This window comes from Apodemus sylvaticus, chromosome 2 (assembly GCF_947179515.1).
Source record: "Apodemus sylvaticus chromosome 2, mApoSyl1.1, whole genome shotgun sequence".
NCBI classification, from domain to species: domain Eukaryota; kingdom Metazoa; phylum Chordata; class Mammalia; order Rodentia; family Muridae; genus Apodemus; species Apodemus sylvaticus.
In genome coordinates this window covers 100,652,881-100,676,535 of record NC_067473.1, presented here as the reverse complement: position 1 = coordinate 100,676,535, position 23,655 = coordinate 100,652,881, and the positions used below count along the sequence as shown (strand labels likewise).

Genomic DNA, 23,655 nt, shown 5'->3' with positions numbered 1-23,655 from the left:
CTAGCTACCACTTCCTTTCTGGGAAGGAGAGGAGATGGGCGCTGTTATTAGGAACTTGTCACCTTCGTACTGGATCTCTAGAGTCACCACCAAAGGGAGGGGTGTGTATCTTGAGCCTTGTGTGTTCCTCTGGATTCTTATGTCCTCCATTCTTGTTCCAGGTCTGCCTACCAAACGGGAAAGTAGCCCAGACGGCCCCAGGATCTCTATTGCCACAACTGCTTACTGTTGTGTAAGGGGAATAGGGACCTGTGCTCCCCGGTGGGTCTTACCTGGCTATCTCCTTTTAGTATAATAACAAAGGCTGGTGCTAAGCGTTCACTGTTCCCCAGACAAGACACTGAGGGCTCGCATAGAATCAGTCTTACCAGCCCTGTCAGAGAGGCATCCATCCACTGCACAGGTAAGAAACCAAGACGGAAGCATTGAGTGGTGGGAAGAGATTCAAACTCAAGCAGGCTGATTCTAAAGCCTGCACTTCAACCCCTATATGATAAGGCTCAAACTTTTGTCTGCAGACGGGCAGCAGGAGGAGTAGGGGCTCCACCTCACTCATAAGAGAGGACCCGTTTCATACCTTACGCCAGTTTAAGGGTCTGGAGTTTAGAAAGGAGACAAGATCTGGAGGCTCCTGTCCATTCTGGTCTCATGTGACCTGACCTCCCTGTCTCTTCACCTCCAGCTTGGCCCGTGGGCAGCAACTTAAAAGATGAACCCACAGGAATAAGAGTATTGTACCTGTTTGTGATTTAGCTTTGCATTTAAGCAAATAAAAAGGGAAATCAATTTGAACATGATTTGTCATTATAAAAATGAACAGTTGGTGTAATGTATATATACCGTTGATCCCAGCCCTTGGGAGACAGGGGCAAGTGGGTGAATTTCTGTGAATTCCAAGCCAGCCTGGTCTACATACATAGTGAGTTCCGGAGAGCCAAGGCTGTCTCAAAATAAAAAAAAAATAAAAAAATAAAAAAAAAAAAAGAAGAAGAAGAAGAAGGAGGAGGAGGAAGAAGAAGAAAGAAAGAAAGAAAGGAAGGAAGGAAGGAAGGAAGGAAGGAAGGAAGGAAGGAAGGAAGAAGGGAAGAAAGAAAGAAAAAGAAAAGAAATAATACCGTTGTGGGGGAAGAGGTTGGGAAGAAATGACGAGACTCTTCCTAGAAGGATAACTAGGAGAGTTTCATTAGACATTAATAAAATAGTAAGGTTGGTTTTCATCCTCTTTTTTTAAGTGTACATTTAATGCCAAATGATCAAAAGTTCTCAGGCCTATCTTAATTTCCAAATACTTGGATTTTGTGTGTTCATTAGTCATAGGAATATCTTTTTTGTTGTTGTTTTTTGTTTTTGTTTTTGAGACAGGGTTTCTCTGTGTAGCTCTGGCTGTCCTGGAACTCACTCTGTAGACCAGGCTGGCCTCAAACTCAAAATTACACCTGCCTCTGCCTCCCAAGTGCTGGGATTAAAGGCGTGTGCCAAGTTGCTGTCTGACCCTATATATTGTCACTTGGATTCTTGTAGTTGCAGGCCACAGGATATTTACCTGTTAGTTTTTGTGTCTGTCATAGTTGGGGGTTCCATTGCTGTGAAGAGATACCATGACCATGACAACTCTTATAAAGGAAAATATTTAATTGGGAAAACAGCTAATATACTCATTTATTAAAAAAAATAAAAGGAATAATAGTTCATTATGGCAGCATGCAGACAGCTATGGTGCTGCAGAAGGAGCTGAGAGTTTTACATCTGGATCTGAAGGCAGCAAGAAGAGAGAGTAACACTGGAACTGGCTTGAGCAACTGAAATCTCAAAGCCCAGCCCCACTTTCAAAAGGCCACACCTACTCCTAGAAGGCCACGCCTCCAAATAGTGCCACTCCTTATGAGCCTATGGGGACCGTTTTTTCATTCAAACCCCCAGTGTCTCTTTTTTTTTTAACATAAATAATTATTTCTAGTATCAGGGGTACTGGAAGACTAGTTGTGGTGCATGCCTTTAATCCCAAGACTTGGAAGGGAAAGGCAGGTGAATCTCTGTGCATTTAAGGTCCTACTGATTTACATAGTTCTACATCAGCCAGGGCTACATAGTAAAATGCTCCCTAAAATGGGAGTTCAGAAACAGTATAGCTAGAAGGATGGTCCAGTGGTTAACGGGACTTGCTGTTCTTCCAGAGGAGTGGATTTTGATTCCTACTAATCTACATGACACCTCTCAACTGTTTGTACTCCAGTCCCCAGGGCATCTGACACCCTTTTCTATCTCTCTGGGTGCCAGGCATACACATGGAACACAGACACACAAACAGACAAAAAGACCACTACACATAAATAAAAATTTTTACATGTTTTAAATCTACCAGGGAAAAATCAGTTTCCTCAACTTCATGTCTATCATCTTGGGCTTATTATGCAATTTACTGGGTTCCAAAGGCCTAGCTAGCTCCACACACCCAGCTCTGCTGCCTGAAGCATACATAACCTCTTCTCTTAGGCCACCTCTGTTCTACACAGGCCTCCCTTCTTGGCAGATGTCTCAGAGTTCTGGCATCTCCAATACATAAGTCTCCACTGAAACTCAGACTCCACCTTAAGAGCATCACTGTCACTTCCAGGGCTCTCTGCGAGGATCCCAACCCTACAACACAATGCCTTTTAAACCATAACCTTTTCCCCTTGTCCCCAGCATCTCATGCTAATATCATAAAACGAAACACAGTGCAGCTTTTAAAAGTTCTTTCATCTTTAAAAATCCTAATATCTTAAAAACCCAAGGTCCCTAGGGCTAGAGAGATGGCTCAGTGGTTAAGAGCGCATGTTCTTGCAGAGGACTAGGTTTCAGTTCTGAGCACCCATAAGTCTAGCTCCAGGGGACCCAAAAGAACAAAATACTTATAATCCTTAGTTAGATGAGATAGAAGAAATGCTTACAATCCTTAGTTAGATGGGATAGAAGAATTGTTATGAGTTTTAGACCAGCTTCTCAAAAAATAAAAAGGAAAAGAAAAAGATTTTAAAGAATTACAATGAAATTCTACTACTCAATAAAAAATCCAAAATTCCAAATGTCAGGATATTAAGCAAGTGAGATTCTTGTATTTCAAAGGTAGGATTGTCAGTACCCCTATAGAAAACTGTCGATTATCTATAAATTAAATATGTATATATGCTTGGCCCAGTAGTTTATTCTTGTTTTATCTTAAGAGAAACACAAGAAAACATCCACTTACAGACTTGTATATCAGTGTTCACAACCGTTTTATTCATGTCCTGGCTAATCTTGGTTGTTAACATCTGGAATCAACCAAAACCCAAGCTGCTGGGCATGGCTGTGAAGGGTTTTTTAATCGGGCTGCTTGAAGCTATAAGACCCATCCTAAATGTGGTGCAATTCCTGGTGGCAACCCAGATGAAAGGAAAGTCCTCTTCTTGCTGTTTATTCTCACCCTTGCTGAGATAACTGGTAACTCTGTCTGTCCTGTAGCTGAGCATTCCTTCACTAATATTAGAACCAACTTCTTTGGCTTCTAGGATAGACTGAAGACCAACAGCTCTCCGGGAATTCTCCAGGCCTTTAGCATCAGATTGGGACTGCAGAGACATCCAGTTTCATGAATTGAACAACTCCTGGATTTCCAATCTTTCCATCATCAGTCAGTCACTGTTGGACTACCCACCTGGACCACATTCTGTAAACCAATCTAACAAATCCTGTGTGTGTGTGTGTAAAATATATATAATGAATATATACATGTATATGTGTATATTTATTCTATCAGTTCTGTTTGTTAGAGCATTGTGGATATTCCAAATACATATTAATATAGATTATATACTATGATATATATAAAATATGTATATTAATATATAAAATATAGCATATATATAAAATATTCTAAAACCCAGAAATAACTCAAGTAGGTATTTTGATAGAAAAATTCGCTGTATCCATAAAATGGAATCTCATTAATAAAAAGGAAGGAGTAATACATGTACACAATGAATAATGAATCAAACTGCCAGGCTAAAAAAGTTGTCACACAACAAAACATGTATACTGTGTGGTTTTATTTATATGAAACCTCAGAAAAGATAACTCTCCAAAACAAATCAATGATGAGTGGGACTACCAGAGACAGTGGATGAGTAAAATTTTGGTGTGTATATATACACATGTACACATACTATATATAATACATACATATATTTACACACACATATATATATACATGAAGCATATATAAAAATACACATATATGTACATATAAAGATTTTAAGTGAGTGTGTGTGTGTGTGTGTGTGTGTGTTTTCCACAGGTGTGCAGTTGCCCACAGAAGGCAGAAAAGGGCATGAGATCCCCTGGAACTGTGGGTACAGGTAGTTGCGAGCACCTAATGTGGGTACTGAGAACAAATCTCACATTCTCTGGAGGAACAGTGGCTGCTCTCACTGAGCCATCTCTCCAGCCCAGGTTATTTTTTTAAGAAATTATTTACATTTATCTGTTTATGTGCTGTGTGTGTGTGTGTTGTGTGTAGGTGGCACACAGGTACCATAGCATAGGTGTGGAAGTCAGAGGACAAAGTTTGGGATGTTGTCTCTTCTTCCCAGGTTGATCTTAGGGATCAAATTCAGGTCTTCAGGCAGCAAGAGACAGCTCGCTCCACAAAATTATCTTTCAGCATGCACTTACACATCTTACGCATTTATTCTCCTGCATCATGCTCAAACATACACACAATAATTTTTTAAAAGGTAGAAGAAAATAAAAAAACAAGAAAAAAGAAAAATATACCATTGAAAGTTCTTTTAAATCATAACTTAGCTAATTTTCAATTGTTGTGACAAATATCTGAGTTAATGAAATTTTGAACATCCTTTTCCTTACGTATTGTGGTTTGACTGAGAAATGTCTCCCACAGGCTCATGTATTTGAGCACTCAGCCTCCAGTTGGTAGAACTGTCTGGGAGTTTAATGGAACCTTAAGGAACGCCTTTCTGGACAAGCAGGTCGTTAGGGGCGGGCTTTGAGGGCTTATAGCATGACCTCACTTCCTGATTGTTCTCTCTGCTTCCTGTGTGTAATTAAAATGTGATCAGCCAGCATCCTGCTCCTGCCACCCTGCCTTCACCCCCCTGCTTTATGTCCTCTGTCCTCCTGGAACCATAAGCTGAAAGAACATTCCTTAAGTTCCTTTGTGCAGGGTAATTTCTCACAACACCGGAAAAGTAACCAATACACTAATTAACCAATTGGTCCATTTATATCTGTTTTTGCAGCTTTGGGGATTGAACCCAGAGTTTTACACATACTCTACCCTCAGCTACATCGTTGTCAGCCAGATATGCCAATTCTTTAGCTGTATAGCTTGTGTTATTACTTTGTTTGTTTGCTTTATAAGTTTTTACTATGTTTGACAGTGTAGCACAGGCTGGCCCTGAACTCGTGATGTCCTCCCAAGTGGTAGAATTACAGGCACACACCACCATACACCCCATCATACCTGCTGCTTTCTTCATTTTAATGTTTTGGAGATGCAGCCTTTTGCTGGACTCCTTACATACAACATGACAAGTTCATTGGCTGTGAGAGATGATTAGGAAAGAAAGTGTCTTTAAAAGGCTCCTGGGGTTGAAGACTCAGAAGACCCAAATTCAGTGGCTCACAGCTGCCTATAACTCCAGCACCAAGGGATCTGAAAGCTCTGGTCTCTGAGAGCACACCACTCATGTTCATATCCTCACACTCAGACAAACACGGAATTTGAGAAATGAGAGCATATTTATAGGAGCAGGAGAAACAGGTCAGCAGTTAAGAGCACCGACTGCTCTTCCAGAGGTCCTGAGTTCAAATCCAAGCAACCACAGGGTGGCTCACAACCATCTGTAATGAGATCTGACGCCCTCTTCTGGTGTGTCTGGAAAGAGCAATGGTGGTGTACTGATAAGTATAAAATAAATAAATAAGTCTTAGAGAGAGACAGAGAGAGAGAGAGACAGAGAGAGAGAGAGACAGAGAGAGAGAGAGACAGAGAGAGAGAGAGAGAGAATCTATAAAGGGATTTGATTAACACCTGAAAACTTTTTTTGTTAACAGGATGTCATGTAGCCCAGGCTGGCTTTTAACATCTCTATGTAGGGGCTGGAAAAATGGCTCAGCAGTAAAGAGCACTGTTTCCACTCCCAGAGGACCTGGGTTTCATTCCCAGCACCCACAACCTTCTGTAATTCCAATTCCAGGGGTCAGACACTCACTTCTGATCGCTGTTGTTACTAGGCACAAAAGCAGTGCACAGACAGACATGCAGACGAAATACCTCTCAATGGAAAACTAAAGATAAATAAATCTTTTTTATTTTTGATCCCAATGAGAACTCTAAACTTGATTCCCCCTGTCAGGATTTCAGGCTGGTAGCACCATGCGCAGTTCATGTTAGGCGAGCCCTGAGCCAGCAGACACGTCCCTGGCCTGAGCTCACCTTTCTAATGGGCACTCGCCCGTGCCTCTGGGCTCCACCCATGGCCAAGTTCATTTCCCATGGCTTCTCAGGGTCTGTGACGATAGCTGCATCATCTCCGTGGGATACCTCATCATCGTTACTCCTGGGGACTCTGCTGGATGTCCCCTTCCAGGGGAAAGGGAAGACACGGCCTAAGGAAAGAGCTTGGAGCTGCGCTGGGGCCGAGCGGGGCTGGGAACCTGGGCTGAGACAGGTTTGAGAATTTGTTCACTGGGGACCTGACTGATATCAATAATCTCTGCTATGCAAATGAGCACAAAATTGTCTTGTCTAGACCAGAAGCCAGAACTCAGTGGGAGGCGGTGAAAGGGTGTGGTGCAGCTGGAGACAGAAGAATTCATTTCATCTGGGATAGAACAGAATGAGATATTCATTCACCAGACTAGCTCCAGGGAGGCGGGCAGTAACAGAGCCCAGAGGCTAGAAGGTTGCTGAGAGTCCAAGACCAAGGGCTTACAGCATCTGCCAGCAAATGTGGCGTGGGAATTAGCTAGCAGGAAAAATCTCCACATTACGAGTCTGTTTTCAGGTTTTCAGGGCTGCTTTTTTTTATTTTTTATTTATTTAATTTTTTAAGACAGGGTCTCGCTGGGCGATGGTGGCACACACCTGTAATCCCAGCACTCTGGGAGGCAGAGGCAGGCGGATTTCTGAGTTCGAGGCCAGCCTGGTCTACCGAGTGAGTTCCAGGACAGCCAGGGCTACACAGAGAAACCCTGTGACAGGGTATCATTATATCGCCCAGGCAAGCCTGGAAGTCAGGACCCCGCCCTCCCCCACCTTCCCAGTGTATAATAAATTTGATTTCTATTTAAATGAATTTGAAGTGGGTCTCTGGCTTTTGTACTGTTCTTCCCTCCTCTGACCAACTTCCCATTTTCCTAGAGGACTGTTTGGTCTGCCCAGCCCCCACCCCTGCAGAGCTCTGAGCTTCCATCTTCCCAGCCCTGGCAGACAGGGATAGGGTCCAGAAATTCCCACAATAGGTACATTTGCATCAGCATCAGCACCACCTCCTCTACTGCCTCACCCGGAGACGTTCTCTTGCTATTGGAAGTTGATTCCTGGACTGGGGAGGTAGCAGGGCTGGCAGAATGCTTACCTGGTGTAAGGCCCTGGGTTGGATCGCTAGCATCACATAAACTAGGCATGCTGAACGAACTGAGCATGCCATCCCTGTAATCCTAGCACTCGGGACGCAGGAGGATTAGAAGTTCAAGTCTATCCTCACAACATAGTAGTTCTGAAGCCAGCCTTGGCTACATGAGACCCTGTCACAAAACAAAACAAAAGAAAGCAAAACAAGAAAACAAAAATAAAAAAACAAAACAAAACCCCACAAACCACAAGGCCCTCTCCTTTTCATTCCGAAGAAAACCTTAATGGCTCCAAGTTCCCACATGACCTGTGTCCAAGCATAACCCGTCTCCTCTGGCTTCATCCCCCCCATCCTTCACGTGATACCGGTCTCACTACCTTCCTTCCCAGCATGCTCTACCTTAGGACCTTTGCAATGGCTCATTCTTCCCAGACACTGTATGCCTAGCTTCCCTCTTTTAAATTAAATTACCTCCTCCGTGAAGCACTCATCTCCACCAAATACCGCTCCACAACTTTCTGAAGCCTCTCACCTTGTTCAACTTTTCTTTTCGGAATAGTTATGATATGTGACATTATATAATTGACATATTAATTATATCCTCCATTGTTGTTCTGAATATAAGTGCCTTGAGAGTGGAGATCTTTGTTGTGTTCACAGCTTTATCTCAGGTGCCTAGAATGCTGACTGGTATAAATAGGACTCAAAAAATATTTTCAGTGGTATATAAAAAGCTCATCAAGAGGCAAATAACACACTTACCTGACATGGATATACCATGATTGATCATGAAGGTGGTTTTCCCAGGGTTAGGTATATTCATTGTGGTTGGATGTGCTGACCCCTGAAATTTTCCCAAATGAGGGAAACTTGACTGCATAATTTATGGTAATGGAGGACTCGATCCAAGTTCTCCCTGAGGAGGTGGGAAAGGGGCAAATATGAGCTGGCTCGCTGGGTAAAGGTGCTTGTTGCCAAGCCTAAGAACCTGAGTTCGAAAGCCAGGCCCCACATGATGGAAGATGAGAACTGACTTCTACATAGTGTCTGAAATCCACGCGTGTGATGTGGAATTTTTATAACACACACACACACACACACACACGTAACAACATTTAAATAAATAGATAAATAAAAGAGGTAAAAGCGCAGTGTATTGTGGTACTTTTTAAAAAAGATTTATTTATTTAATGTACTTTATGTAGATCGGTGCTTTGTCTGCATGTGTGCCTGCATACCAGAAGAGGGCACTAGATCCCATTATAGATAGTTGTGAGCCACCATGTAGGCGCTGGGAATTGAACTCAGGAATTGTACTGGCTGATTTTGTGTGACAACTCACAAGCTGAAGTTCTCACGGAGAAAGGAGCCTCCCTTGAGGAAATGCCTCTATGAGATCCAGCTGTGAGGCATTTTCTCAATTAGTGATCCAGGGTGAGAGGACCCATTGTGGGTGGTGCCATCCCTGGGCTGGTATTCTTGGATTCTATAAGAAAGCAGGGTGAGCAAGCCAGGGGAAGCAAACCAGTAAGAAACATCCCTCCCTGGCTTCTGCATCGGCTCCTGCTTCCTGACCTATTTGAATTACAGTCCTGACTTCCTTTTGTGATGAACAGCACTGTGGAAGTGTAAGCTGAATAAAGCCTTTACTCCATCTTGCTTCTTGGTCATGATGTTTTGTGCAGGAATAGAAACCCTGACTAAGACCAGAATCTTCAAAGAATAGCCATTGCTCTTAATTGCTGAGCCCTCTCTCCAGCCAGCATTGAAGTACTTATAATTCCAAAGGAATTTGGGAAAAATAACAAGACCCTATATTTAAAAAATGTTTTTAGCAGAGTTTACTTTAGAAATGCTTTTGTGGTAAAAGTCCATCAATGTTTCTATACTTTATTTTCAAGTATTTGAAGTACTGTTTGGATGGCACTTCTAATGCAGAGGTCTAAGGAACTCATACACTGTGGAGGTATATATACTGTCACTTGAAATATGGTTCCTCTCCTGTTGTCAGAAATCCATCCACCCATTCTTCCATTCTTCCTTCTATCCATTGATCTTCACTCACCCATCTACCCAATCAAGCATGCATGTATGAATCCACACATCCATTCTTTTGTTCTTCTTTTCATCCACCCACCCACTCAGGCACCCATCCACCCATCCATCCCTCCATCTATCAGTCATTCTGTCCATCCATTCTTCCATCCATCCACCCACCCGCCCACCATTTATCCATCTACCCAATCTTTTTTTCACATACTTTTCTTTGCATTGGTCAGTTGTACTCTTACTCCACATGCAGCTACTCTGATATGTTAGATGTATATCCTTTTTTATATCTGCTCTTGTGTAATATCGAAAAATATTTTTGATAAATGCTGTCCAACTGTACATATTTCAGTCTGCTTCCATTTTCTCAGCATGACAAGATATAGCCATCTTGAGCTATGTATGTGTGGAGTGCTACTGTTCTAGCTATTACAAATATATCTGATGCATGTCACTATTCTAGACCCTTGATGATGAATACCTAATTGTTTCCAACACTCAGAGCTTACAAGCAACCCCACTTGTGTGTCAGACAATTTCTAGGCCATATACCCCAGACTCTTAGCTCATTAGAATGTCCTCATCAATGACACTCCCACTAGGTGTATGTGACAGTTCCCAAATCCACACTTCCTCACTCATACCTGGTTATTATCCAGGTAGTTCATTTTTGTTACTGTAATACCAAGAGTATTGTCCAGAGCTGATGCCTCAGTGGTTAAGAAGACTGGCTGCTTTTCTAGAGAATCTAGGTTCAATTCCCAGCATCCAGATGGCAGCTCACAACCATCTGTAGCTCCAGTGCCTGGGAATCTGATGCCCTCTTATGGTCTCTGCAGATATCAGGTATGCATGCAAGCATACACATAAAATAAAATAAAATAAAATAAAATAAAATAAAATATTCAAAGGTGTTTTCTGGTAATTCTTTTTATTTGCATTCCTCTGGTTATCATTAGTGTAATTATTTAGTCTTAGGCCTGCTCTCATGTCCTCCATGCCTTTCTACATATTCATGGCTGTTACATGTATTTCCACTACAGTTCCTGTATTATTTATGCTGTTATGCTGAGTTCCTTATGCCCTTCAGACAGTAATTTCTCACTCCTTAGACATTTGAAAATAGATTTGTCCAACCTGACTTGTTATTGTGCCCCTGATTTTCTTCACCAAACACAAAGCTCTCAGTTTGTGCATAATCAGATTTATCAAAGGGTTTTTGGGGGGGAGGTGTATAAGTTACTTTTCCTGATGCTGTGATAAGAGACTCTGAAAAAACTAAACTTTGGAAAGGAAGGGTTTCTTTCTGCTCTCAGTCCTAGGGTACTGCTCATCACAACAGGAAAGGGATGGGGCCTGGAGCCTGAGGCAGATGGCCACGTTCATCTCCAGTCAGGAAGCAACAGGGGGTGGATGTTTGGGTTTGACTTGTTTTCCTCTTTTCATTCAGTCTAGAACACCTCCACAGAGCAGTGTAGCCCACAGTGGGTCTTCCCCCCTCAGCTCACCTGATCTAGATAATTCCTCACAAGTGTGCCCAGAGGTTTGTCTCCTAGGTGACTCCAGATCCTATCAAGTTGACCATGAAGATTAACCATGATTAGCAGTGATTAACCATGATTAACCATGATCAGCTGTCATTAGCCATGATTAGCCATGACAGGGGGGCACTCTACTTGGCTTTACTTTTGTATTTGGAGGTTTCATGTTTTTAAAATATCTTTCATGGCTGGAACAATGCTCAGAGGTTAAGAGCACTGGATGCTTTTCCAGGAGATCAAAGTTTGATTCTGGAACATTGGCAGCTCGCAACTATTTGCAATTCCAGTTCTAGAGAATCTAACAGCCTTTTCTGGCAGGCAAAGGACCCATACACATTCAATAATAATCAACAAATGAAACATTTTTAAAAAGAAAGCCTTTCTTCAGCGAGTGTAGACATCCATGCCAGCAATCTCAGCTGCTCAGGATGCTGAGGCAGGAGGATCAAAAATTTAAAGTAAGCCATGGCAATTCAGTAAAAGTAAAACAGTAAAAGTAAAAGTAAATTCAGTAAAAGTAAAACAAAAAAGTAGAGGCAAAGTACGGCTCAGTTGTGGAGCACTTGCCTGAATTCGGCCCTTATTTCTGAAAAGTCTGTCTCTATTTTCTGTTACAAACACTCTTGCTATTCACAGTCCAATATTTAGTCTAATTGGAATATTGCTTTATGTCTCAATTCTGGTTTTTGTTCTATTCTTTCCTTAAATTAAGCCATGTCTTAATGTGCTGAGCAATCCCATTTCCCATTAACTTGTCCTTAGGTTTGTTTGTCTAGGACTTTCCCTAATCTGTTCCCTTTCCAACTGTCTTAGTTAGGGTTACTGTTACTGTGATGAGACGCCATGACCCAAGAGCAACTCGAGAGGAATGAGTTTATTTTACTGATACCTCCATTTAACAGTTCATCATCAAAAGCAGTAAGGACAGGAACTTGAACAGGGCAAGAACCTGGAGGCAGGAGTTGATGCTGAGGCCTTGGAGGGGTGCTGCTTACTGCCTTGCTCCCCATAGTTTGCTCAACCCGTTTTCTTATAGAACCCCGCACTACCAGTCCAGGGATGATCCTACCCATGATGGGGTCTATCACTAAGAAAATACACTGCAAGCTTGTCTGCCTGCAGCCTACGCTTATAAAGGCATTCTCTCAACTGGGGTTTGCTCCTCTCAGATGACTCTAGCTTGTGTGTCAAGTTGACATAAACGTAGCCAGCACACTGATCGTGTTTTTACTGCTAAGCTGGGTAGAATACTATCTCAATTTTTTAAATTTGAAACAGAGTCTCATCATATTGCCCTAGCTGGCCTCAAACTCACAAGAGATCTACCTACTCCTGCCTTCCAAATACTGGGATTAAAGATGTTCATAAGTACACCCAGTTTTATAATCTTTAAATGGAGCCAGCCTGCTAGGGAGCTAGTACTTTCTTAACTTGTATTTGGTTGGGACTGCATTGAATATGTGGGTGAATACTGAGTCAGCTACTCCAAGAGTGTGGAATCTTCTTCCATAACCAGGATCGTTTTACTCTGTCGATCATTAGCAGTCATCAAGGTAAAATTATTTTCCATATATGTACTAGTTAGTTTTTTGTCAACTTGATACAACAAGCACAGGTCATCTGAAATAGGGAACCTCCGCTGAAAATGCATCATTCATGTTGGCTCGTGGATACATTTGTGGGGCGTTTTCTTGATTGATGTAGGTTGGCAATGCCAACCTGAGCAAGCAGTACTGGGTTGTATCTAAAAACGGGAACAAACAAGAGCCAGCCCGTGGTCTCCGAGGTCTCTGCCTAGGTTCCTGCTTTCGGGTTCCTGCTCTGCTTGAGTTCCTGCCTTGGTTTTCTTCAATGATGGATTGTGATTAGAATGTGTAAAATGTTCAATATTGACCCATATATCTTTAAAAACAAATGTATGGAAATCATAAAGTCTTCTGTGGCCCAAAGACAAGGCTAGCCTCTTCTTTTAAGTACCTTGTACTTCGTTACAGAAGAAATGTGGAGGTTCAGAGAAGTGAAATCACCCTCCAGATGCTGCACAGCTTACAGGTAAACTCAGCACTCAGAGCTGCCTGGTTTCTAATGCTGCCCTCTGTTGGCAGATCTTGGGAAAGCAGTAGTTCTGAAAGCCCTCCTTTCACTCCTCCACTCCCTTGATGTCCACGTAAACCTGAATAAAGTAAATTAGTGTATTTTACCACTTATTCTGTGTTATTCATTCACTCACTCATTTATTCACTTAGTTTTTCAGAGACAGGGTCTCACTCTATAGACTACTTTGGCCTCAAACTCTTTTCTTTTTAAAGATTTATTTACTATTACATGTAAGTACACTGTAGCTATCTTCAGACACACCAGAAGAGGGCATCAGATATCATTGCGGATGGTTGTGAGCCACCATGTGGTTGCTGGGATTTGAACTCAGAACCTTCAGAAGAGAAGTCAGTGCTCTTAACCACTTGAGCCCTGTCCTCAAACTCTTAATCCTTCTGGCTCAGTTACCATTATTGAGCTTTTACTAGGTACAGCAATTTTACCCCTTGCCTCATTTAGTCACTACAACCACTCTCAAAAGATAAGTGTTATATAATATTCTTTTTTCAGACAGAGTGAGACTCAGGCTGGGCTATGTATAGGGCTATACAGGCCTACAATTGCAACACTTGGGAGACAGAAGCAGAGGATCATGTGCTTAAGGCCAGCCATGGCTAGAGAAGACTTTCTCACCAAAACAAAGAAGGAGGCAGAGGCAAGAGGATCTCACCAGATTTGAGGTGCGATTAGTCTACACAGTGAGTTCCAGGCCATCTTGGGCTATATAGCAGATTATCTCAAACACAGAAAATAAATAAATAAATAAATAAATAAATAAATAAATAAATAAATAAGAAAATAAAAAGGAATGGTTTGCATAAAGGCTGGGTATGTTCAAAGAACAAGAGGAGGGGCTGAGAACAGGTGTAATGTTTATTCCGTTTGAGTGTGTGTGTGTGTGTGTGTGTGTGTGTGTGTGTGCGTGCGCTCTCTCTCTCTCTCTCTCTCTCTCTCTCTCTAGCACATAAGTTTATGTGCACAATGTGTGTGCAGATGCCTGAGGAGGTCAGAGAAAGTCTGGTCCCATGAAACTGGAGTTACAGGCAGTTGTGAGCCACCTGTGGGCATACACAGGTCCAAACTTGGGTCTCCTGCAGGAGCAGTGAAGTCGTTTCATCACTGAGCCTTCTCTCCTGCGCCTACTCATTCTTTGTAATTCAGGGTTTACTTGATGATGAATGAACTGCAGGGAATATAGAACTCACTCTCAGGAGTCACAATGCTGAAATTAAATGGTACAACTCCTCTTGGTTTGTTTTCCGAGACAGTGTCTAGGTATCCTGGTGGGGTGAAAGGCTCATTGTATAGATCAGATTGGACTTAAATTTATAACAATCCTCCTGCCTCCACCTCCCAAATGCTGGGATTACAGGCTTCTCTGCCTGGTTAATGCAATGTAGGGATCAAGCCTAGGGCTTCATGAATACCAAGCAAGCAATTTATCTGCTGAGCTCCATCTGAACCCTAGCAAAGTAACTTTCTCATGTGTTTATTTGAACATGTGTGTGTGTTCACACAAACATACCAAACCATGTGTGTGGACATGTTATGGACAATTTACATGAGTTAGTTTTTGCCTTTTACTGTGTGAGATTTACCTAGAGATTGAACAGTGACCATTAGGTTTCAAGGCAAGGGCTGAAGAGACAGCTCAGCAGTTACAAGCATTTATTGTTCTTGAAGAGGGCCCAGGTTCCACTCCCAACACCTGGTTCAACTGCCTGTGGCTCCAGTTCCGGGAGCTCCAACACCGTCTTCTAACCCATGGGCACCAATGCAGTGCCCAGAGATACATACGGACTTAAAATAAATCTTTTACTAAAGAGGCAAGCGCCTTTACCTGCTGAGCCATCTCACTAGACCCTGAATATTGCCACTTTGATACCACATTTTTTTTTCAATTAATCTGTTTATGATGGCTTGGATATGAAGTGCCGTCACAAGCCCATGTGCTGAACATTTGGCCCCTAGCTACTGGCTCTAGTTTGCAAAGTTATGAAAACTACAGCAGATGGGACCTAGTTAGAGGAAACAGGTTGGAGAGGACTTCTTGCCCCTGAGTTCATGCTGTCTAACGCTCTGCTTCCTGTACCTGACAAAGTGAAAACAACAATGACGACGACAACAACAACAACAACAACCAATGTGTCTGCTTTGAAACTCAGGCGGCCAAACAACACTTGGGAGCTGTGAGCCAGAATCAGAATTCATTTACCTTGTTCTCTTATATCTCACCGATATTATCAGTAGTCTTCATTCTTGTCTGGAGTTCAATGGAACCCAACAGGAAGATTACAGGGGGTGGGGGTGGGGTGGCTGTCCATAACTCCCACAGGCCAGGACAGGCTCTGTGTGACTCCAAAGTTCTAGCAACAATGCAAGAGTGTAGGTTGCTTCCTTTAACCTAGATACAAGAGGTTAGTTCATTAAACTAGCCAATTCCAGTCTTTCCAAGGTCTAAAGACTGAGTCCAGGTGCAGGCTCTGGAGTGGGCTCAGTTGCTGGCAGCTGCAGATGAATGGAGAGCAGAGAGTAAAATAAAACTCAGATTTATACTATCCATCTGTCCCAGAGGGCCACTGAGCATCTGCAGCCGGTCTCGGCTACATCACCTGGACATGCTGCCTAGGTGCCTGGAAATCCAGTCCCTGCCGCCCACACGAATCTGCTTGATGACTGCGCCCAGTGGGGAAGGGATTTGCCCCGCATGCTGGGTGGAAGTTGTCCTGCTGGAGAATGGCTGTAATTAAAGTCATTAATGAGGACAAAGGAACCGACAATTGCCCTTTTTAGGCCCCTTCTACCAGAAGTCTGGGCTGTAAAACAGTGTGCCACTCAGAAGTCAACACTCCAGGAGGCTTTGCACTTGTACTTACTCTCAATTCAATTTCTGTTCGGCCTCTGTGGATGTCTTGTGGCCATGTGGATGTGCACTGGAATGAGGGGTTCCCCCAGGGAGGAGCCACCTACTTCTCTGCCTCCTCCGTGCAGCAGGCTTGTGTGGCCCTCCAACCTAAAAAGCCAAAGCACAGATCATCTGTCCTGATTTCCTAAGATGGCCTAATGCCTAGTGAGTCACTGTTTTCTTTCTTAAGGGGTGGTGTGGGGTTGGATTCTGAGACAGGGTTTCTCTGTGTAGCCCTGGCTGTCCCAGAACTTCTCTGTAAACCAGGCTGACTTTGACTACAGAGATCCATCTGTCTCTGCCTCCCAAGTTCTGGGATTAAAGATGTGTGCTATCACACTAGGCTACTAATTTTCTGGACCACAAAACCTTTCCCCAAAAACCTTCATGTCATAGCACCAGGTACCATTTATGGAATGTTTAACACATGTTCTCAAGGAACTATGGAAAATCTTGTTTTTCTCTCTCCTGTAGCTTCTTCTGCTAATTCTAGGAGTTGAAGAATTTGTAAACTTTTATTTCTTTACTTGGATATGTAGATATTTCTATTTGTGCATGTGTGCATACAGTATGCATGTGTTTGTGAGAGCATGAATGCAGAAGCAGAAGGAGACATTGCTGTCTTGCTCAATCACCTCCCCCTTATTTTTCTTTCTTTTTTAGCAATTAATTTCTAATTAATTAATTAATTTAGTGTAGGTGTGTGTTGGCACACACCTTAAGGTATATGTAGAGATCTGACGGCAACTTGTGGGAGTCAGGCCTCTCCTTCTACCAGCTGGGTCCTGGGGATGTAATTCAGGTCATTAGACTTGGCGGCAAGCACCTTTACCTGCTGCGCCGTCCCACCAGCCTCCTCTCCACCTCAGTTTTTTGAGATAGGGTCTTTTAAGTGAACCCTGAGCTTGCTGACTTGGCTGTCCAGCAAGCCCAAGGGATTCTCTCGCCTGCCTCCCCAGCACTGGAGAAGGGATTTCTGTGTGGGTTCTGGGAACTCTAACCAGGTTCTCATATCTATAGGGCAAGCTCCTTACAAAACTGAGCCATCTCTCCACTCCGTGATAAACAGTTTCGTTCTTATTTCATAAATGATGCAACTCAATCTAGATGAGCTTCAGTAACTGCTGAGGACAAGTCAGAGTGTCGCAGGCCTGTAACCACGGTGAGTGCACACTTGTAGCCACCACACCATTCTGCTTTCAAGGGGAACCGGCTGCCAAGTGGGAGGTGCCTGACCCTGTGACTATCTTACAGCAACTGCAGGAATGCACACTTGCAGCCTTTGCTGCTATGTCCTTATTTTGCAAGAAGAAACTTCCTCTTTAGTCCAAAGCAAAACCTTTGGGATTAAAAAATCAGAGCCAATGCTGGTGGTGGTGGGTGGTGGTGTATGCTTTTAATCCCAGCACTAAGGAGCTACACAGAGAAACTTTGTCTCAAAAAAAAAAAAAAAACAGAGCCATGTCACAGTACCAAGTGGCCCACCTCAGACCCTACAGCGCTATAAAGCTATTCCTACGGTGCACAGTGGTGCCAGACCGTGCGTTGGTGATCCCTAACTACACGGTCTCAGACTGCAGGCTATCTACACAGGCAACTGTAGAGCCACCCTCGGCCTCCTCAGAATCCCTCCCCAGCGGACCCAGTGGCAGCTCCAGACATCCTTGCTTGCAGTAAACATGACCTTGGCCTTCAGCAGCCAACTTGACAATGGCATTTCTGTAAACACGATTGTGTTTTCAGTCTTCAGACTGAATCCTGTTACTCAGATCTAACAGGCAGCAGGTCTCTGTTTACCTGTAAACAGCAGCCCCACTCCCAGGCTAAGAGGTTAGGATGCTATTTGTTTTTATTACGTTACAGTAAGAGGAAAAGATGGCTTGTGACAGGCTGCTACGGTTCCCCTCCCTCTGTCATGTGGGGGGAAAGTAATCTCTCCCACTGTCTCCAGGTTCACCCATAGATTCTAACCCCGATGAAGAAAAGCAACCAGTCTTTCTTGGCCATGGAGCAGCTCTGGGATAACTCTGAAAAATCTGGAGGAAGTCATCTAGAAATAATGTCCGGTGCCACATGGATTTCCTGCCTGTAGGTGGGGATTCTTAAGGAAATCAGGTCTCTGGCCACTGCGGCCGTTGGTTTTCTCATTGCTGTGGTAGGATGCCGGGCACAAGAAACTTGGAAGGGTTTCACTCATCTTGCAGTTCCAGGCATGGTCGTCACGGAAGGAAAGCACGGCACCAAGAGCTTGAGTTGGCTCGCCACACTGCTTCCACAGTCAGGAAGCAGAAGCAGACGCTTTGCTCTGCAAAGGTGTCTTTCTCTACACTACCCAAACCTCAGCTCCAAGGATGGGTCTTCTCTACTCCGCTAAACCTTCTGGAAATATCTTTCTAGACACATCCAGACATGTATTTCCATGGTGATGTGTGTGTGTGTGTGTGTGTGTGTGTGTGTGTGTGTGTGTGTGTGTGTTTGAGACAGGGTTTCTCTGTGTAGCTCTGGATGTCCTGGAATTGTCTCTGTAGATCAGGCTGGCCTCGAACTCACAGACATCCTCCTGCCTCTGCCTGGAGAGTGCTGAGACAACCCTGCTCCATGCTGATTCTTAATCCCATCAAGGTCGTTCTCACAGCCTGGCAGTCTCTGTGGTGTTCTGCGGTGTGGTCACTTCTAATGGGAGAAGGACAGGCTTTTAACAGATTTATGTATTTCCAGCTTGAAGTCTGCCTGCAATACTTACATGGTTTTGAGTTGTTTTGTTTTGCTTCTATGAGAGCATTTCTTTTCTCCCAGTTTAAATTCTCACTACAGAGCTGCATTGCTTAACAGAAAGATTAGCTTATAAAATTTGTAGCTATTTGGTTAAAAAGAAAGAAAGAAAAGTTTATAGCTCTTGGGTTGGAGAGACAACTGGATGGTACTGAGAGCCACCTGCTCTAGCAGGGAGTTTGGTTTCCATTCCCAGCACGCACACAGGGCAGCTAGAGTCTTCCAGTTACTCCAGCCTCTAGGGGATCTGATGCTCTCCTAGGCACCCTCCTTGGGCATGCCCACATATGTGGCACATACACACACATAAATAAAAATAAACATAGGGTTATTAAATATAAACTTCAGCTTTCACTAGCTCTGGCCATGGCAAAGGCACAGCCTAACTGGCCTTTCGTCCTCAAAGCTTAGTGATCAGGGATTGTGGGTAGGAAAGGCTAGAAGGTTTCACATGAATAATGAAATAGAGGCTGTCATGGTAATTTCTCTCATCTCCCTTACCTTTGAGAAAGTAGAAAAAAAGATTAAAGAATTTATTTGATTAGATAAGACTGAGAAGAGGAAAATGAAGAAAAAGAAATTAATAAGCCAATAAGCTGGGTCATAGCAACAAAAAGTAGTACACTGTGGTTCAAATATCAAGATTGAACTAAAAACAAGTATGGTGTGGTGGAGCACACATTTAGTCCCAAAACTTGGGAAGCATAAGCAGACAGATCTCTGTGAGTTCAAGGTCAACTTGGTCTACACAGTGAGTTCCAGGACAGCCAGGGCTACATAGTGAGACCCTGCCTCTAAAAGAAAAAGCAAAAGGAAACAAACAAAAAACCCCACAAACTTAGAGTAAAAAAGAAAATACATCAGGTAAATCTTAACCCAATGAAAGCTAATATATTTACACATATTAACATTCACAAAATTATTTAAGATATAAAATAGAGATTATTGGGCTAGAGAGATGGCTCAGTGGTTAAGAACAGTGAGTCCTCTTCTAGAGGTATTGAAATCAATTCCCAGAAACCACATGGTGGCTCACAGCTACAGAGCACTCATATAAATAAAAATAAATCTTTTTAAAAAGTAGAGATTGTCAAAAATATGATTAAAAGCTTAAATCAACAAGAATTAAAATATTAATGAACATTTAATCACATAATATATCATAACATAATATACAATAATATATATAGCAATAATAATATATATATATTAGGGCAGAGGGTGTGGCTCAGTGGGAAAAAAAATTGTGTAACATAACCAAGGCCTTGGTTTGATTCCCAGTATTGAAAAAAAATAAAAAGAAATTAAAATTATTAAAATTATAGCCAGGAATAGTGGCTATTCCTAGTTGTCAACTTGAGTATATCTGGAATGAACTACAATCCAGAATCGGAAGGCTTGCTGGGCGGTGGTGGTGCACGCCTTTAATCCCAGCACTTGGGAGGCAGAGGCAGGCAGATTTCTGAGTTAGAGGCCAGCCTGGTCTACAGAGTGAGTTCCAGGACAGCTAGGGCTATACAAAGAAACCCTGTCTCAAAAAACCAACCAAACAAACAAACAAACAAACAGAATTGGAAGGCTCACCTATGATCCTAATCTGGAGGCTCAGAGATACAAGTTTCTGACCTGGATCTTGGCATGGAAATCTTGAAGCATAGTGGCTATGAATTCCAGAAAATTAAGACAAGGAGATCTCCGAGTTCAAGGTCATGTGGGATTAAAGGCCTGGTGGCACACACATTTAATCCTTCTGCTGAAGATTCACTCTCTCTTCTTTGCCTGCTTGCCTTGTGGGACTGAGCTAGATCTTTGTGCTTCCATCCACAGCTGCTGCTGACCATTGATGGGGAGTTAGACTACAGACTGTAAGTCATCGACAAATTCCCTTACTATAGAGAGACTACTCATACGTTCTGTGACTCTAGAGAACCCTGACTAGTACAAATGTTTATTAAAGGTTTATTTTTATTCATGTGTATATGCTTGTGTTTGGGTGCTCACATGTGTCAAAAGAGGATGTTGGGTCTCTTGGTTCTAGAGTTTCAGGTGGCTGTGAACTGTTCTGTGGGAGTGCTGTGAACTGAATTTGGGTCCAGAGAAGAGCAGCAAGTTCTCTTAACTGCTGAAGCCTCTCTCTGGTGTATGGTATGTTTGTATGTATGCACATGTGTATCTGTATATACAAATCCAATGAAAACTGATAGAATTCTAGGGGGAACATGGAAGGTTTCCCTGCCATTTTGAAAAGTTTCAGCGGATAACTCAGTAATAGTAGGTCAAACAAATAAACAAAGATCAGCAAAAGTACAAAAGTTTCCAACTATGTAATTAACGAACTTGAACTAAAGGACATCTATATGAAACTATTAGAGACTATACATTCTTTTCATTCACAAACATAACATCTGCAAAGCGTGTCTGTAGCTGGCCATACTGTAAGTCTCCAGCAAATTGAGAGGAATGGGGGTCTTGGGTAGACAAGTGCTTCTTCACCAACAGTCACACAGGGAATGGGAATTGTTCAAGGAGTTTGTGATGGACCCTGGGGGTTCAGCTTTTTGTGCAGACTACACTTTTGGGAGCAAGGATTATAGTCAGTGTTCTTCTGTCTCAGTTTGAGTTCCCCTAGAAATGGACCCTAAGACCAAGGTTCAAGACCCAGTGTGTCCTTTGTTGGTGAGGGCAGTATCAGCTAGGACTGAGACAGTGAAACAGAACAAGAAAGCAGTCAGGAAGGGTAACCTCTTAGACAGTATCGTTTTAACAGATCGCAGGGATGACTCACAAACCACTGCAGGGATGGTTAACAGCACTTGTTGCTCTTACAGAGGACATAGATTTGGTTCCCAGTACTCACATGACAACTCTCAATTGTCTGTAAATGCACTTCCAGGGAATCTGACACCTTCTTCTGGCTTCTGAATTCAGTGAGCGTGTTTGTGATGCATATACACACATGCAAGCATTCATAGATATGTATAAAGTACAAATACTTAAAAAAAAAAAAAGGAAGGAGGAAGGGAGGAAGGGAGGAAGGGAGGAAGGGACGGAGGAAGGAGACCAACAAAATGGTCCAGAGGTAACTGACGGCGCCATCTTGCTGGCACTTATATGACTAAGCTCACTGTGTTTCCACATAGTGCAAGGAAAACTGATTCCCAAGAGTTGACCTCTCACCTCTGTGAGGGCTTCTCACCTCCGTGAGGGCATGGCCCATGGGCACACACAAAACAAATACATAGAAATGCAAATTTCAAAAGTAAGGGTTTGTTTGGTTCACGGTTTAAGGGGCTGGGAGAGACCTGGCAGCAGCAGCAGTAGGGAGAAGCAGGTCACATCGCATCCGCAGTCAGAAAACAGAGAGACAGAATGTGGAGCCAGGGTCTTGATCTCTGCACTTATGATTAGGTAACTGTGCAGACAGCACCCATGCAAGGATAGTGCTGTAAACAGACTGCCTGCTCCCAGGGTCCTAGGAGCTGCTGCTATGTCATTACCTGCCACTCCAGGTATGCCAGGTGTGTGCTGCAGATAAAAAGGCTTCCAGCAGCACCAGATTTCTCTCTCTGCCCTCTGTCTCTTTCTTTCTGTCTTCTCTCGTACATCTCTTCAAGTCTCCCTGTCTGCATGTCTTTATCTCTCCCCTATGTGTCCACACCTCTCCCTTCCCCCAATAAGCTTGCTATACCAGATCTGTGGCATGCTGTAATTTCTCAGGAGTACACCTTGGCACACAGCCTGCCAAAGGCACCATCCCCCTTGCTCTTGTGTTTATCCTGCCATTTGTACAAAGTATTTGTTCTTTCCACATGTGTACGAATGCTTGCGTATGTGTACATCATGGGCTCCCTCATTATCCAGCCTCAGCTTCATTTATCTGATCGTTATCTGTACCTGCCAATGGCACCTGGCCTACTGATATCCTTCCCCTACCCTCTTCATTTTACAGCTGAGACTCCAAGATTTAGAGAGGCCATGGGTTTTACTAAAACAAACAAACAAACAAACAAAAAACCAAAAAACAAAACAAAACAAAAATCCAACCTCTTCAGGCATCCTATCCCAGGCTCTTACAAGCTATTTTTCTATTTCTCCTAACCACTAAGACCCATCCCTCTCTGCTATGTCTTAAAACTTTGTTATTTTCATCAAAATGTATCTGTTTTAGTTAGCATTAGTCAAACACCTTTGTGCCAAGACACTGAATTGAAGCTATCAATTTAATAAGCAAACTGTTTCCTCCTGAGGTTGTAACAGGAAGCCCCAGGGAGTTGGGATGGGAGACCTCCTCACAGCTGTAGGTGTTTGTGGAGGAGCTGGCTGGAGAGGGAGAACGGAAGGGATCAGGTCACTTGGGGATAAGCCTTCCTAAAGCATTGAAGATCCTGCTTTGGAGATCCTGGGGGTCACTGATGTTGCAAAGCCCCAGGCCCAGTAGGCCCTCCTCCCTCCCTCCCTTTCCTTCCCCTCCTCTCCAGGAAGCTCAGTCCTCAGCTAGACAGCTCTGATACCCAATACCCAGCCCCAGCAGCCAGCTCCCTGGCGGATGGATGGTGTCGGTGATCTCAGAAGGCTGAAGATGAGTCAACAGTCCCGCAAAGACCTTCTGGCCTGCAATCTGAGACCGGGTTTAGGAAGAACAAAGCCAAGAGGAGCAGTGTAACCAAGAACT

The 23,655-nt window shown here is 43.2% G+C and overlaps 1 non-coding gene across 1 annotated transcript; it reads left to right on the top strand.

Annotated features, from left to right (window-relative positions):
* The first annotated feature begins 8,373 nt into the window (after positions 1–8,373).
* On the top strand, positions 8,374–8,536 carry LOC127679528 (U1 spliceosomal RNA). The gene has a single exon (XR_007976829.1). It is a non-coding gene; the product is annotated as a U1 spliceosomal RNA (small nuclear RNA).
* Positions 8,537–23,655: the final 15,119 nt, after the last annotated feature.